Source organism: Hylobates moloch, unplaced genomic scaffold (assembly GCF_009828535.3).
Source record: "Hylobates moloch isolate HMO894 unplaced genomic scaffold, HMol_V3 SCAFFOLD_5, whole genome shotgun sequence".
Classification (NCBI taxonomy): Eukaryota; Metazoa; Chordata; class Mammalia; order Primates; family Hylobatidae; genus Hylobates; species Hylobates moloch.
The window spans coordinates 143,182,991-143,199,212 of NW_026652280.1; positions in this window are offsets into that span (position 1 = coordinate 143,182,991).

The following is a 16,222-nucleotide window of genomic DNA, read 5'->3' on the forward strand; positions in this document are numbered from 1 at the left end:
ACTAAGCTCTGTCTCTTAGACTTCGGATTGCCTGTGTCCACTCAGCTCCATTCCTAGGATTAACACTAGAATCTATCCACAAATATTCTACTTGGATTACTTGCGAAGCCACTTAACTGCTCTCCCTAGCTCCATTCAGCCTTTCCCCCTTCATTTTCCATCCTCATTTAAACATCAACACTTTACAAATGAAAATCTCATGAACATTTCCCATAGTGCACATTCTTTAATGCCTCCCTGGAGTTCATAGGATGAAGACCAAAATTGTTTTACAGTTTGACCCTTGCTTATATTTCCAGGCCCATCCTTTGCCACTCTTCCTCTGACAAAATACTCTCATATCAATCTTAACTTATTTTTCTGTTCCGTACTTTTCTGTTCCTTTCTGTTCTAGGCTTTTTAGTGTTTCAAGATTTTTTCCATAAGTGTTTTCCTTGTCTGAAATGCTCAAATACCTGTAGTCTCTAGCCAATAAGGACAATCGTTGTCTTTCTTAGGTTTGCTATCACTTCTTTAGAATATTTTGGGGATTTTTTTTCTCAGTAAGAGATGTCAAACCTACCACAACCAACCACCTGCTCGATATTCCCATTACAGTTCAGAACAGGGATTACTATTTTTCCATAAATATTCATCATTAATGGACAAAATTTTAGTAGTAGAACCCTCATATTTTAGCTACAAATAGGGGAATCCAGCTAAAGACTGCTTTCCTAGCCTCCTTTCAGTTCAGTGTGGACAGGTAATTAATTTCCGTCTATGGGTTGTGAACAAGACTGATGTATGCCACTTCCCAATTGTGCCCCTGAAGTGAAATATAGATATATACCTCTGCCTCTTTCCCTCTTTTCTGTGGTAAGAATATAATGAGAACTAAAGCAGCCACCAAGGACCTAGGGATGGAAGCCACATTTTGCTCCTCTGGCCCAAACTACGTAACTGTATTTTTAAGTCTCATCTTAGCAACTTAACCTGCACATAATACACACTATATTTTCTTTACTGTAGATGTAATTACCCTATATTGTAATTTATAATATCTACTTAATCTGTCATATGCTATATGTTAATCACCTCTATGCTTTTGGTACCTAATGCAGAATCTAGACAAAGAGGAATTAATGAATGAATAAATGAAAGTCTATAGGGTAAAGCTGGGGCATGGTAGGACTAGTCCTTTAGAAGTCTCCTGATTCTTAGTTTACCGTTCTTTGCAATCCACAGCATTAATCCCCACAAATATATGCCCCAGCTGTAGCCTGACTCATAACATCACTAACCCTACTACCAATGGTGATGTCTAAGCACTTTGTGCTGGGTTAAAGTTTCAAACATTTTCTTATAGAGATTGGATGATCTAAGCAGTAGAGTCCCTTAAATCAAGGTTCAGGGCCGGGCGCAGTGGCTCACGCCTGTAATCCCAGCACTTTAGGAGGCCGAGGCAGGCGGATCATGAGGTCAGGAGATCGAGACAAGCCCATCTCTACTAAAAAAATACAAAACATTAGCTGGGCACGGTGGTGGGCGCCTGTAGTCCCAGCTACTAGGGAGGCTGAGGCAGGAGAATGGCGTGAACCCGGGAGGCAAAGCTTGCAGTGAGCTGAGATCACGCCACTGCACAGCACTCCAGCCTGGGCGACAGAGCAACACTCCATCTCAAAAAAAAAAAAAAAAATTAAGGTTCAGAATGGACCATTTTTTGCCTTGAGTGAGATTATACAGCACCCTGAAATGATACCTTCAGAACTGAATGATTTGGCATTCAAGAGAATTAAAATAAGGCTTTCCTTTATGGTTAAAAGTGAATTACAAAAAAAGGGATACTGGCAGGGACTTACTCTATAAGCTATAGGAATGAAAGGGATTTCACAATGTGAGTAGTTCAGATTCATATAATGTGAAGAGCTGCTGGCAAGTGGGAAATCACGTGGTAATCTAAAAGAGAGAACTGAGGCTATAAATGCAAACTCACACACACACACACACACACAGACACACACACACATGCACACACACACTTCATAAATGCACTAAATGAAGAAGTTCCGAAGTATGGATAAAAATTTTAGCCCAAAATGTGTTATATTTTAATTTAAAAAACAACTGAGAATGCACATAGTCAAGATATTTGGCATATAAGATAAGAAATACTACAGAGTTAGAGCTAAAATAAGGGCATCTGCACTCTGTTGACATTATGTGATCTAATTTAAAATCTAGAATTAATATATACGATGGCTTCTGAAATGCCTTATGAATTGAACTGTAGCCCTGCAAAATCCATATGTTGAAGTGCTAAACTCCAGTACCTCAAAATGTGACCTTATTTGGTAATAGAGTCTTTGCAGATAATTAAGTTAAAAATAAGGCAGTTGGCCAGTTGCAATGGCTCACGCCTGTAATCCCAGCACTTTGGGAGGCCGAGGTGGGCAGATCACAAGGTCAGGAAATTGAGACCATCCTGGCTAACACAGTGAAACCCCATCTCTACTAAAAAAAAAAAAAAATACAAAAAATTAGCCAGGCATGGTGGCGGGCACCTGTAGTCCCAGCTACTGGGGAGGCTGAGGCAGGAGAATGGCGTGAACCCAGGAGGGGGAGCTTGTAGTGAGCCGAGATCGGGCCACTGCACTCCAGCCTGGCCAACAGAGCAAGACTCCATCTCAAAAAAAATAAATAAATAAATAAAAATAAGGCAGTTAGGGTGAGCCCTAATTCAATATGACTGAGTGCACATAAAAGTGTCTTTTTTTAAAGATATAAAACACACAACATGTATTTTGTGACTTACAGCAAGACTTAACATTTTGAAGAAATCATCAGTTCAAAATTTTCAGCTTTATTTGATAAACTGAGAAATACCTAAGTAATGAACCATTTAGACCCCCTTCTCAGAACCGATACACAAACAGAAATTAGAGGTGACTTCGTAGATGTGTTCTTAGTTAAGGAAGGTAATATAGCTACAGTAATACTACAACTTAAACTAGCATCCTCCTCATTACTTGTGATGGTTAATTTCATGTTTCAACTTGGCAAGGTCATAGTACCTAGTTATTTAGTCAAACACAAATCTAAATATTGCTCTGAAGGTACAACACTCCCTCTTTATCCGTGGAGGATACATTCCAAGACCCTTAGGGGATGCCTGAAACCGCACATAGTACTGAACCCAATTGCTGTCAATTGGAATATGTTTCTTTTCCTGTCTTACAGCCACAAATTTAATGCCTTTTCCATCTTAGCTAAGTACTTGCTGTGTACCATGGCCAAAACATTTTCAATTTGAGGCTCTACATCAAACTAGTACAAATTTCTTTTTTTTTCCTTCTCCACAATCTCATTGATAGAAAATTTATTATTATTGTAGATCTTAGCAACCTCAACATACAATTTTTTTTTATGTATTGAGTCAAGAACTTTGACCTTTTCATCTCAAGGAAACACCTGATGGCATTTCTTCGGCCTATCTGAGTTTCCAGTATCACTACCCTTGCAATCTGGGGTCATTATTAAGTAAAATAAGAGAGACTTGAACACAGGCACTGTGGTACCATGACAGTAGATTTGATAACTGAGAAGGCTACTGAGTGACTAAGGGGTGGGAGAGTAGAGAGTGTGGAGATGCTAGACAAAGAAAGGATTCCCATCCCAGGAGGAAGTGAGTGACACAACTCACAATTTTATGGTGCTGCTCAGAAGGTTGCACAATTTAAAATATATGAATTATTTATTTCTGCAGTTTTTCATTTTATAGTTTTGAACTGTGGGTAGCTGAAACTGAGGGAAGCAAATCCACAGATAAGGGAGAAAATACTGTATTTTGTAGATATGGTTACTATCTACAATCAATTAACTTTAATTAAAGATTACACTCAGTAAGTTTGATGGGCCTCATCCAATCAGTTGAAAGCCTTAACAGCAAACATTGAGGTTTCCTGGAAAAGAAATTCTGCCTCAAGGCTACAGCATCATGCCTGCTCGAATTTCCAGCTGTCGAGCCTGATCTACAGATTTTGGAGTTGCCAGCCTCCACAATCATGTGAAGAATTCCTTTAAAAACAGACACACACATAAAGATATATGCAAACCATTTCCTTAAAAAAATAAAATGAAACAAAAAAAGATATATCTCTATATGGTTATACAGAAACTATATATATTATATCTGTATCCTATCTATCTATCTATCTATCTATCTATCTATCTATCTATCTATCTATCTATCTAGTTTCTGTTTCTCTGCTGATACATTACTTATCTTTAAAATGTAGTCTGTCTTTTATAACATTTCTAGGTGAAACAGATCATTAAGCATGTATTTAAATTATATTCAGTGATGAACATATATATTCATGGACCAAACATACTGATTGCATTCTTTTGTTATAATGTAATGTCTTGTATTTTGGTCGCAGACACTGGAAGCTCATGCTCTTGATAGACATTATATTGTCAATACTCCTTCCAGCCATTGTCTGGGCACTCCAAATGGTAGCACACATTTGTTAACAGAACCATTTCTGGTATCCCCACAAATGTCAAATTATGTTTTTATAAGAACGATGGTTTCTTATGAGATTTTCAACATGCTCATAAGTTGACAATGATTGAAAAATGAACATAAACAAACAAATGCCTCAGTATGTCCATTTTCAAAGGATTAAAAGGTCATTCATAAAAGGTTATAGAATAGTGGCTAAATACTCTAATACTTTTGTGTAATTAAATTAATTTTACCTTTTAAGAAATTAGTAAATACAATACCATAATTGTGAGCCACCTTTTCATCAAATACCAAAGCTCCTCTAAGTGAAGTTTGGACTAGACAGATAAGATTTTAAATTCTTGCAATTTCAGTAAAGATTGCAATTTTTCCCATGTACTCAAAAAGGCCTTAAGCGTATAGACCATTATAAATAGTGAATAGGAAAGATTGTTTGACATAGGGCTATCTCCTTTTCATTTATCTCCCTAGACCCATCTCCTCATGCGAGTGCCCTCTGGCCTTATTTCCATTGGTAATAATCTGTAATTTCTGCTATTTTCTCTTTTCAATACCACTAAAGAGTCAGATTTTCCTTAGGCTATATTACCTATTTATAGCTGTTTAGAACATTTTATACCAATCGGCACTTTGGAGCTGTATCTGGCAGTGTAAGTAGCATTTACAGGGTTTCTGTAGACTTTTATTACACGGTGTGACATTAGATTGATGGACTGTCTCAATCTTATTCCCTGTCAATTGTACACTGATCCATGACAGCATAATGGATATGTGACAGTGTTTGGAAGGGTGAGAGCTACTACAATAACATTTTGGAGAGGATGGATATCAGAGTTCCTTTTAATACTCTTCTTAATTTTCCCTTCACATTAAAATTTTTAAAAGCTGCCAACATTGGATATGCCAATTTTCTTCATCAGAAAAAAAATAGTACCTGTTTTAGACAAATGGTATTAAGTTTGATGGCAAAATAGCTGTCAATCATGATGCACAGGGCTCTTAGGCATTCCCCATAGAAAAGAGACTTCCAAAGACCCTTTCAGAGGGGAATCATGTTATGCTCCAGTCTGGGCCAAAGGTTATTACATCTAGGAAGAAATTCTCTGTTGAGGGAGGAGAAGAAGAAGGGTTTACTGCTCTTAAAGTAGGGAATTACTCAGGACTTGCCTGAGGAGATAGTTGAACCTTCCTTTAAGCAGGCTGTTCCAGGGAACATGCTTCTGTGACTAGCCAGAGAGCCTTTGAACACATGAAGATTTCAAGTGTATTTACTGTTTCAAAGGTTCCACCAGTGTTCTCTCTTAAGTGGCAGGGAAAAAGAGCTGCAAAAACATTTTCTCCCTTCTGAAATGTCACAAATAAAACCCTTAAGCCTGTGCTTCTTGGTTTCCTTGATGAGAGAGTTTCCAGGAAGCTTCAAGGAAATGGCAGAGAGAGGATGAGTCAGTTGGGGGAGTCAGTAGTAAAGTGAAAGGCACTGAAGGGAGACAGCCATGACCCACCCTTGGCACTGTTTCAGCATGAGCAGGAGGCAAAGTTAACAGAGCTCAGACAAGAGGGTGGCAGCCTATGATATATGACATGGTAAAGGATACAAGACTTGGAGCTTGGACTCAGCAACAAAGAACCAGCCAGGGGTGCATGCACTCTATTCTGTGTCCAAACAGAGAAGCTCAGCTGAAGGTTTGGAAGCTGTGTGAGACAGTTTGATTTATTTAAACACTACCAAGAGCCATAGGATGGTTTATTTTTAGAAGGGACAGGTATTCTGAAATTATGCATGGGAAATGCATAATATATCTCTGTTCATTGCCATGGGTCAGTGCTAAACACACACACATACACACACACACACACACACACACACACACACACTGGCCAAGGTTCTCTCAGACATTTTTTAGGTGAGAATAATACATAAAACAAAAAGATAACAGACTCTGAATGTGCCAGTGTATTCGGTTAGAGAACCATAGAGTCATGACTAAAACATCCTTATTGACACAAGCATAAGTCTTACACCAAACTGTTGAATATTGAGTGTCCAGCTGCAGAAGGGTCAAAAGAGTATTGCAATCATTATCATGGCATTCTATTGCTCACTGGACTTATTTCCACCTCATCAAATGTGTTGCTTGTCCCTAATTCACAGAGCCAAGACTCTCCCCGACTTCAAACCCAGTGGAGATGACTGGGTTATCTCCATGATTCTGATTCAGCTAGGATGTTTGGGCTCTAGATAATAAAAGACTCAATACCAAATACCTTCAGCAATTAAGAATTGGTGCATGTGATTTACAAAGTTCAAAGGAAATACTGGTTTCAGAGAGGCTCTATCTGGCTACCCTAACAATGTAGATGAATCCTTCTCTGCATTGCTTGGCTCTACTGTCCCAGGATTTCTCTACAAAATGGCTGCCAGTGACTGTCTGGACCGCAGGCTTTCTCTTTCACAGCCAAGGGTTTGAGATGGCCTTGGAAACCTATAGAAGCCATGGGAAAAGGTAGATACTATTAATATTAAAAAATGTTTCCAGCAGTAAGAGAAGGGAGAAATGGATACTGAGTGGTAATAAATAGCAAATGTTGACTGCTGCCCCTGTGTCACTTTAGTTCCTCTGTAATATTTTAACTTTTGAGTTTCATCATACTCCTTATTAATGATTAATTGGCCAGTCATTCACTTAGCCAAGTAGTCAGTCAGGCCACAAACAATTATTGAGCACCTTCTTTATGACTGGTATTCTATAGTATGGCTACAATAACACATCTTAAGAATAAGAGTTCTTAAGGAACTCTTACTGTAGTGGGAAGAAGAAATATAAATTTTAATCAAAATACAGTGTATAAGTTCTAATTATAGGATTATGTAGAAGATATTGTGGCAGCATGACCATGGAGAAGGCCATCAGAGAAGGCTTCACAGAAGCTGGATTTGGACTTTGAGCCCAATAGGAGCTCTTCAAGCTATGAAGGAATTACCTGCAGAAGAAATAACATGTGCAAAGGAAGAAGTGGGGGTGAGAAGTGCTTTTAAGAAATAGTGAGTGGTATTCAGTATCTGGAGAGGAGATTGTAAGATAGGAATCACAGGCTTGGAGCCTGCAGAAACGGGCAGAGGCCTCCGATTTTCGGCCACGCTAATTGGCAGCCCTGAGCCTCTGCTCACACCAGTCATCTCTAGTCTTGTGCAGTCACAGGAAACTGTTTGATGGGGATCCACAATGGGGCCAATCCTATCCAGAATTTGTTCAACAAACATTTGCTAAATGTCTGCTATGAGCTAAGTACTGGGCTACTACAAATGCATCCCACGTGACCTCATATGGAACCTTTCCATTGGTTGGAAATGCTCCTAATCATCTCTCTAAATTGCGTCTTCTCTCTTTACATCCCTGTTCACTTCCTTTGCTTATTTTCTCTTATGATGACCTTGCCTTTCAAATGACTGAATATATTCAGGCCACATGTCATAAGCTCTTGCATTCACTCTCTCTTAGTCTTCAGAGGTACCGCCTACCTTTACTTTCTTTTTCAAATCTTCACATCCATTTTCTGACCATGAGCCTTTTCTCCTCTTGTTTCCTGGTTGTAGTCAGTCAGGCCCCCCACAGGGAATGCCTAGCACTTCCCGATGAGAGATGCTCAGCCAATCTATTCACTGGTTACTTATTTCAGTGTTAAATGTGCTCACGATTCTGCCTGAAGGATTCTGATATGGTGAGACCCTTCCATCTTCTCTAGTCTCCCCGGTGCTTTGTTCCATCATTCATTATTTCCCTCTTATTACCTCCCTCTCCACTGATTCCTGCGCATTGACATTCACAAATGCTCAGATTAATCCATCCTCCTCCAACAAAGAAACACTAGAAAGTATACATCAATTCTAGTCTCCCTTCAAAATCCTCCTTTACATAAGAGAACAGCTTAGTCTTGCCCTTTTTATATCCTAACTATGCACTGATTCCTTAAACTACTGAAATGAACGTTTTATATAGGGCTGGTCACAAAATTTGTGAGGTCCTTTGTTCACAAAGCGGGAAAAAGATTTCTTTTTTTCTAATCCTAGGGGTCTCTTTTAACCCTTCATAAAGCCATTGAATTTATTTGCCATTGAATATCACCTCTCTTGGGCATACGGATAGTCATAGGCAAGTGCAGACCCTTCCATGGGCTCAGATTCACTGAGATTCACTACACAGGGCATGTGCCTGACTTCCACCTTCCCTATAGCTGCACTCAGGACCCCACAGCGGGCAGGGCAACAGAGGCACCAGTTCTTGGGTGGTGGTGGGGTAGTGACAGCTGAGAATCTCTCGCAAGGAGGCAGAGAAGCTGAGAGAGGCAAATCACATGTAAACTGAGGCTCCTAGACCCAAGTATATGCTCCAATATACCATTGGACTTCACTTACAAAACATGAATTCAAAGATAAATTATGAGAGATTTCACGATGACTTTGATTTGCATTTCTCTAATGATTGGTGACATCTATCCAGCCTTAAAAATGAATAAAATTCTACAATATGTACCAATATGGATGAACCTTGAGGACATTATGCTAAATGAAATAAGACAGATATAGGACAGATAATCATTTCATTTATATAAAGTATCTAACGCAGTCAAATTCATAGAATCAGAGAGTAGAATGGTGGTTACCAGGGACAGAAGTGAGGAAAAAAGGGGTGTTGCTAATCAATGGATAGACACTGTCAGTTAATCAAGATGAATAAGCTTTAGAGATCTACTGTACAACATTGCACCTATAATTTATAATGCTGTATTTTCACTTTAAAATCTGTTAAGAGATCAAATCTCATGTTGTGTTCCTACCACACTAAAATAAAACTTAAAAAAAAAGTCAAGATAGCCACCACAGGGCATAACACCCTAAGCATGGGACCCTGTGAGACTGCGCCTGTCATATTCCCATGTAGCTGGCCTGTTTCTACAACTAATACTCTCACTTTTGCTCTGCCTCATTGTCATTATTCAGTATAGATTGCATTTGACACAGTTAATCACTCCTTTCTCCACTAGGATCTTAGTCATTTTGGGCTGCTATGACAGAGTACCATAAACTGGGTGGCCTAAACAGCAGGAATTTATTTCTCACAATTATGGAGCCTGGAAAGTTCAAGATTAAGGAGCCAAAAGATCGAGTGTCTGGCGAGGGCTGGCTTCCTGGTTTGCAGGTGGCCGTCTTCTCCTTGTGTCCCCACATGAGGGAGAGCAGAGAGCAAGATTCCGAGTCTCCTCTTTTTGTAAGAGGATTCATCCAATCTTGAGGGCCCCCAAAATCTAATCTAACTCTAATTACCTCCCAAATGACCCACCTCTAAATACCCTCACAATGGAAGTTACAACTTTAGCATATGAATGGTGGGGTGGACACAAATATTCAGCCCACAGCTACTAGTCTGCACTATTCAGTCCACTACTCTCTCTGTCGTTCACTTTCTTACTTCACTGGCTGTTTCTTTTCAACCAACTTTTCTGGTTCTCCCTCATCTGCCCAAACTCTTATTTCTAGAATGACTCACGCCTCAGTCTTGAGACCTCTTCTGTGTTTCATTTACTAGTCTTAGGGATTTAAAAAACATTTGTATGCAGACATTTCCCAACTTCGCATCTCTAACCTGGATTTCTGTTTTGAAACCCAGACTTGCATATGCATTTGGACATATAACAGAGATCTTGACATTTCCACCTAGACAAGTAAAGGGCATCTCAAACTTAACAAGTCCTAAACAGAACTATTGGCTTTCCTCCTTCCTTGAAATCTGTTTTTCCTACAGTACATCCCCCAATCTCAGCTGCTGATAATTCCATTCTTCAATTGCTAATGGTAGAAACCTTAGAGTCATTCCTGACTTCTCTCTGTCTTTTTCATACCACATTTTAACTCGCAGCAAATCCTATTAATTTTATCTTTAAAATACATCTAGGATCAAACCACTTCTCACTGCAACCAGGCTACCACTCTGGTAAAAGGTGTTATCATCTTTCCTCTGATTTTTAGAATAGTTTTTTATTCATCTCTCTGCTCTGCCCCAGCAAAAGCTTCCAACAAAATGATCAGGGTCATTTTTTTTTTACATGGTGTCAAGCTATGCCATTTCTCTGCACAGAACCCTCCAATGACTGACTTCTCTCTCACTTGACATAAAGGACAAATTCCATATATACATATATATCTCTTAAGACACTGTGTGACTTAGCCCTGGTCCTGTGCTCTCTCTGTGCTTATCTCTTGCCATTCTCCTTGCCTCACACACCACACTGGCCTCTGTCTATTCTTCAGTCATGAAAGCAGGATCCTATTTCATGAACTTGGCACTTGCTGTTTATGCAAAAAAAGAGGCTTATAGTTTCACATGTATGAAAGTTCAGGGTTAAAGCTAACATCAGGTAAGGCTCCATCTAGCTATCCAGCAACACATTGAGGAACTTAGCTCTCAGGACTTTAACCAGCTCTCTGCAGTGATAGCTCCATTCTCAGATAGCCACTCACCAGAAACTCTAGACTTCCCAACTTAGGAACATTAACAAAAAGAGTGTCTTTCCAACAGATCCAGTAAACATTTTTGAGAGTTCACATTAAAACACTTTGAGTTACATTCCAATCTCAAAAAAAAAAAAAAAAAAAAAAGAAAAGAAAAATTGTTAAAATACATGGCACTTTGATTGACCAGACCTGAGTTATGTTCTCACACCTGGAGTCTGTGGGAAAGGAAAGAGAATAAGAAATGTGTGCTTCCCAGAAGGAAAAGATCTTATTTCTCAACATAAAATATATGTCAAATATGGCTATTTAATAGAATATTGTGTTACCATTAAGATCAGATTTTTGAAGAATATTATGTTTAATGACATAAAAGGCTCATGTATAATGTTAAATTAAAAAGTAGGATTTTAAGTGACAAAGAGTGAATGAATGAGAAATGTGAATTCTGCAAGAGAATAAATGAGGTGTTAAGTGATAGTCAAGAGAATTTTCTCCCTTTGAGGGAAAATAAGCAAATATTTTATTTTTTAATGTTATTGATAATTTACCATGATCATGTCTTTCACAAAAACATAAATAGATGGTTAGATAAGTAGATGAAGATAAGTATAAAATGCAGTGGGGCAAAGTGTTCATGAGCATAGCTTTTGTAGTTTTAACTTTCTGGGTTCTAACTCTGGATTTACCAACTACTATATATATAAGTTTGTGCAAGTTACTTAACATCTCACACCTCAATTTCTTATAAGATAGGAATGATAGTGCCTATTTACTTTCTGTAAGGTAGGAATGATAAGGCCTACTTCACAGGATTATGGCAGGGAATAAATGATTCCTATAAACTGTGTGTTCGGCCCACATTTGGCTTAAAAATGTCATCATCATCAAGGTGTAGACCTGGTTAGAGGTGCGCCAAAAAGCAGAGAGACATGCTTCAACATTTTATAGAAGATTATCCATTCTTAAAGGACAATCATCTAGTAACTTTTAAAAACAACTTTTGGACTGGCTTTTATAACCATTATAACTGAATGAAGTTGACTGAGTCAAATTCAAGACAAAAGAAAAGCCAATGGCTTATTTGTACTTTTGCCAAGAAGTAACCAAGGGCCTTTGTTCAAACACTAGGTATATTAGGTTGCTATCAGTCTGTCAGTCATCAGGGGATCAAGAGAGAGATAAGCTAGGTGGTTTAAGCCATGGCTATGGGCTCCCTTCCTGTAATTGTGCAGAATTCTTCATTTCAGAGAGACCTTTTTTTTTTTTTTAATTTGCTTCACAGTGAAATCTTTGTGGCCCTCGTGTAAACTTCCCCAACCTCTAAGTGCCTAATTCTTTAATAAAAATAATTTTTAACTTATGCCTATCAGATGAGAAAACGAGAGAAAAATGTCACTGGCTGCTGCCTATCAAATAATTGGAGTCCTTGTGAACGGGCCCCTAGATGACACAGCAGTGTTAAATAAAAGATAAAATGGAAACAAGACTCTTTGAATAATACTGGCTGAAAGCAATTTTCTTCTTGAACTAGGGCACTGCTGATCTGAAAACCACAAATTTTGGGGAATCATGCAGGGCCTGAGACTTTGATTGTATAGTTAATAAAGGATAAAAAAAATCTTCATCTCATACAGTTGATGATATGCAAAACAAACTCAAGACGTTCAGTGACAGAGTGGCAAGAATTCCAAATAAAAAAAAAATGAAATAGGAGCTAAGGCTGTTCTTTTAACTATTCACAAACTTACACCTATAGGGTCAGGTGAATTTTTTTTTTTTTTTTTTTTTGAGATGGAGTTTCACTCTTGTTGCCCAGGCTGGAGTGCAATGGCACAATCTTGATTCATGGCAACCTCTGTCTCCCAGGTTCAAACGATTCTCCTGCCTCAGCCTCCCGAGTAGCTAGGATCACAGGCATGCGCCAACACACCCGGCTAACTTTGTAATTTGTTTAGTAGAGACGGGGTTTCTCCATGTTGGTCAGGCTGATCTCGAACTCCTGACCTCAAGTGATCTGCCCACTTTGGTCTCCCAAAGTGCTGGAATTACAGGCATGAGCCACCGTGGCGGGCCAGATGACTTGTTTTTTGTTTGTTTGTTTGTTTGTTTTAAACCACTGCACTGAGGTTTGGGGCCAGAAACTTATTTTTAGATATTAATTCTCAAGATGTCTGCTTAGATATTGCCAGAAATTTATCTGACAACAAAAGTTGAATGCCTAAGGAGTTTTCATGCATCAAAAAATTACTCTATCCAATTGAGAGTGTGTTTTAGGAAGACCCCTCCTTATTCTGCCCCCCAACTTTCCTCCCCTGTTATTGCCCTCTGTGTAAAGAAAGCCAGTATATCCGACTCCATGGAAGCCAGTTAGCTCAAGGCTCCCTGACAGTTTGTGTTCTTTCCCAGAATTGTGGAGTTTGAGTTTGAGAAAAAATAAGTATATTTTATATTTGTAAATGTATTCGTATTAAGTACATTCTTCTGCCAATATTGATGATGGTAAAAGGTTAATGAAAAAAATATAAGGAATGAGCCAGCCATTAAGACTCCAGGCAGAAAGAGAAATGTCTGGCCAGATGATATAATTCCAACAAGATAAAAGGGGTTAAGACTCCGTTTAATCAAGTACAGCACAGGAAGAAAAGTTCCAAAAATTAGGTTTGATAGATGGAAGCAAGAGAGAAACATAGCATCATTTTTAAGAAATGAAAGAGGAAATTTCAGAGATGGAGCAAAGAGGTGACCAGTGAGATGAGTCTTGCCTGGGTGGCAAGATCCATGGTACCTCCTGCCAGATTGTGCCTGTAATTGCCACAATCATTTTAGAAAGAAGTCTTGAAAACATTCTCTTAATATATATAGTTTTGCTTCTTTTTGCTAAATTCTGGGAATATCCTTGGATGTGGTAAGGGTCACTGAACTTTTTCATTTCAATTTAATGAAACTCTTTTATTTATGCTAAGATTCTGTCAATGTGAATATTATTCCATGCTTTTAGTGATCACAGTGTTTATGCTCTGCTTATTACATCTTCTTAATGAAAAGAACTTTGCTATGGTCTTGACCTTTTCTTTTCTCCCCAGATTATTTTCAGCCAGACTAGGCCAATTGAACTTGAATCTGTTTCTTCTTTGTGCTTGATCAAATTGGTAATGGGGTAGGGGTTAGATACAGGAAAGGGAAGAATAAAGATCTGTGCTGTGAAAAATAGTAGCTGAGTTTAAAGGTGGCTTGACCCATAAACCTTTAATTTTATCAAGCTATGGCCTTTTTTCCCCTTAGAAATTATTTATGAGTAGAAATGGAAATTTTATTCTACTAATATAATTAGGCCATTCAGGGATAAGAATGCAAGTTCCTTGGCCTTTGGGTAATGATCTTCTTTGACTGATACTATCACCTGATCTGCAAGAAACTCTACAGGTCACTGATAGCCAGTGGGGAGGTACAAAAGAGGAACCAGGATTTCATAAGCAGAGATTGGCATTTAGCAGTAGAGCACTTATTCCTGGTATATATTTTAGGCTACATTATTGAGATTTACTCTCTAGAAAACAAATTGAAAGCTGAGTCTCAAAGAAATCAGGGCACTTAAGACCCCAGTAGAACCATACAAAGGCTTATCATGCTTAATCAGTGATTTAGAGGCTTTTAAATCATTCATTTTGGGGACCAGGATTGATTCTGGAGCTCGAGATAAAGAAACACAGCAAACACATCTAAAGGCAAAGATGAATAAACTGAGCACACAAAAATTGCCAAGCAAAACTAGGATATGTGCATGTTCATTCTTTTAAAATTATCATCTTTACCAAACTTTATTTGGCTTAGGTGAATTCTACAGATAGCTTCCACATATTTAAATCCTAGAGCAACAATAGGTTGCTGAGATTGAGAAATAAGAAAGTCAAGGTTAAGACTTCTATGTCATCCTTAGTTCTAAATGATCTGTCCCTGATTTAGAGAGAGAGTCATCCATTGCCTAACTCTTTGATTGAGGAATTCTACAAGCAGATGATGATCTCCACCGGGAGGCCAAGTCAGCACAAGTTCCTTTCTCCCCTAAAGCTGGAGCCAACATCTTCACCTTTGTCTATGACCATGTGTCATAGGTTGGGTTTTCTGGAAAGGAGACTGAGATAGACCATGAGACAAATCAACAACTATAGAAGAGAGAGGAAGGGAGCAGGTTCTGGCAGGAGTGATGCTGGCCTAATGACAACCTCAGCCAATGACCAACCTCATGGAGATACTTTAGAGCTGAAACCGTATCTTAATGTTGTCATGAATCAGCTGAAATGACCTGGCATTTGTATAAATACTCCATCAGTCATTGGAAGTGGGCTGCTTTCTTAAGGGCATTGCCTTAGGCAAGAAAGTTCTCTGCAGCTGAAGCCATCCCGGAAGGGGCTGCCAGCTGACACTTGCCTGCCAACAGCAACCTTAGCAGCTGGGACAAGTCTTTCTTGAAGGGGAATTTAAACAGCAAGTTCTTTCTCTAAGGGGGATCTAGAGAGGGCATCACCATGGCCACCGCAACTTCAATTCCTGTTGTACTTACCTGTATTGGGTAGAAAAAAAGCTGCATATAAAGGTGGATCTCTTGGTGCACAGAAGATTAGTTAGAGGAAAATTTATCATAATTTCCATGTAATTCTTGGAATGTTAATTCTTATGAATTTTTTTCTTTCTAAAAGAAGGCTTTCTAGTCATTTTCCCCCTAGTAGTAGCATAAAAATGCCTTGATCAGAGAATATATATATATACACATATATATACATATATACATATATATACATACATACATGTATTATATATATGTATGTATATATATAAATACATGGTTATAGACTTATTTCCTCAAATCTGGGAGCTGTCAGTTGAGAAAACTTCCCATCAAGAGAACCTCAGGGCAGCTTTAAGTCTGGATGCACAGCAGTGTAGTCAACTTCAGGGGATTAAAAATCCACTTAAGGTTTTAATAGTTTCAAGGAAAGTAGTTTCAAGACCCGGTATCTAGGACAAAAAAGTCTCTAATATTCTGTAATTATAACTCATCTGGTATAAGTTCTACCCCTAAAAGACCATTTTAAGTAGATTTCTCTTCACATTCTTGTGGTTGTAACCAAGGATCACAGTTGAAAAACAAAAGGAAAAAGTGTTGTCTCCCTGACCGGTGGCACAGAATTTTGTCGAAGCATAGG